General features: G+C 48.2%; 1 pseudogene; it reads left to right on the forward strand.

Annotated features, from left to right (window-relative positions):
• Positions 1–1,087: 1,087 nt before the first annotated feature.
• LOC142422631 (surfeit locus protein 6 pseudogene) lies at positions 1,088–1,858 on the forward strand (annotated as a pseudogene).
• Positions 1,859–2,236: the final 378 nt, after the last annotated feature.

Below are 2,236 nucleotides of genomic sequence, written 5' to 3' on the forward strand. Positions count from 1 at the left end.
CGTGAACCAGACACACCTTAATCCTCAGTGTAAGATCCTTTTTTTTCCAACACTCTAAAGAAGTCTTGTGCACCAGATTTATCCAATGCAATGCACCATTTGATCTCTTGACTGCTGTTTCCATGAGCATTGATTATAGATCCAATCAAGACGAACTCCTTGACAACTTCAACCTTTTCTCCTTTTATCATGTTCTTATTGGTCCAGTGTGAGGGACTTTCTTTCTTTACACTGAGTTGTAATCCATATTGAAGGCCACGATCCTTGATCCTCATCGGAAAGTGCTTCAAGTCCTCCTCATTTTCAGCAAAGTTTTGTTGTTTACATATCACAGATTGTTAATGAGCCTTCTTCCCATCTAATACCACAGTCTTCTCCATATAGTCCATTTCTCAGATGATATGCTCAATATACAGAGAGAATAAGTATGGTGAAAGTATAAAACTGAAAAATAATAATTAAAATATAAACATATATATTTATGTGTAACAAAGAAGCAGATGGACCTTGGGCTTCTACTTAAATCCTGCCTCAGAACAAGAATAATTTTTTCTAATAATATGGCATTGTATGATACTCACCTTCCTGACATGATTGCTGAAGATAAAATGGGTACATAAGAAAATGTGGTGAAGAAAGCTGATGGTGCCCAGCTATCAAAAGATATAGCACCTGGGATCTTAAAGGCTTGAATATAAACAAGTGGTTACCTAGCAGAGAAGCAACCGTGCCCACATGGAAGAAGCACACCAGACTGTGTGATCATGAGGTGTCAACAGGAAGAGGTATCAGAACTTTAAAAACACGCAACCAACTCAACATAAAGGGGCATGGATCCAATATAGACCCAAAACAGATCCAAAACTCACCTGCAAGATAATTAGACAATCCCTCGCAGAAGGGCCACACAGAAGGGCCACACAGAAGGGCCACCCTGATAAATTCAGGGTGCAGTTTGGCACTGAAGAACCACGTAATTATTTGCTAGTTATTTTTGCTAGTTCTTTAATATTTCCTCCCCTTGCTGTTAAAGGTATTATTTGTTTTACCTTATTAATCATGTAAGATTTCCGGCCCGTCTCCTTTCGCGTCCGGCTGTCCGGGAGGACGAGGTCCCACGAGAGCCGCCAGCCATGAAGTCTCTGCTCGCCCAGGACGCCTACCTGCAGGGCCTGGCGCGGAAGATCTGCGCCCAGCCCGCCCCCGAGCCGCGCTTCCGCCCGCGGGCTGGGAAAACTCGGGACTCCGAAGCAGCTGGGTCCCCGAAAAAGAAGAGGAAAAAAAAAGCAGAAGCAGCCCCGTGAGCAGACAGCGAAGGCTTCTGAGCACAAGGCCCAGCCCTTGGGAAAGACGTCTCCAGCCCTTTCTGGGGTCAAGAAGCCAGAGTGGGCTGACAAGGAGGGGGCCACCGTACCCACCAGGACCCCCGCAGGACACCCGGCCACCGAGCCGGAGTCCCTCTTTGCCCTGGATGTTCTGCGGCAGCGGCTGCAGGAGAAGATACAGGAGGCCCGAGGCCAGGGCCCCAAGGAGCTGTCCCCCGCTGCTCTGGAGAATAGGCGCCGGAGGAAGCAGGAGCGTGAATGGAAGAAGAGGAAGCAAGGAGCTGCGAGCCCAGGAGAAGGCGGCCCGGGCTGGGAAGGACGATACACCCCCAGAGCCAGCCCCCAACCCGGAGCCCCCAGAGCCCCCAGAGCTGATATTCAACAAGACGGCGTTGTCCTTGGAGCAGACCATGGTACTTCCAGTAGTCTCCATTGTCCAGCCTTCACGTGCACAGGAGACGATGGACAGCACCGCTGCCTGGGTCAGGCGCACCATAGTCCTCAAAGGGGACCCTGGCTTTCCAGCACTCTGAAGAGAGACCCAATGCTATGGGAGCATTGCCTGTGGGTCCCAGCAGGACAAACACCTCACAACTTCAGCCTTGTTTCCATCCATCGCGATGCTACCTCTTGGTCCAGATGTGAGGACGTTGGTCTTTACCTTGAGTTGTCGTCCAGACTGGAGGTTGCGATCTTTGACCTTGATCAGCAAGTGCTTTTAAGTCCTCTCTTTCGAAGTTATGTCATTTGCATATTGCAGGTTGTTAATCCTCCAATCCTGATGCCACACACACTTTTTTTCCCGAAACATTTTATTAGGGATTTATACAACTCATCGCAATCCATACATACATCAATTGAATAAAGCACATCTGTACAAAAAAAAGATTTCCATATGTTCATGTGTATAT

The sequence above is a fragment of the Tenrec ecaudatus genome, chromosome 12, assembly GCF_050624435.1.
Source record: "Tenrec ecaudatus isolate mTenEca1 chromosome 12, mTenEca1.hap1, whole genome shotgun sequence".
Lineage (NCBI taxonomy): Eukaryota > Metazoa > Chordata > Mammalia > Afrosoricida > Tenrecidae > Tenrec > Tenrec ecaudatus.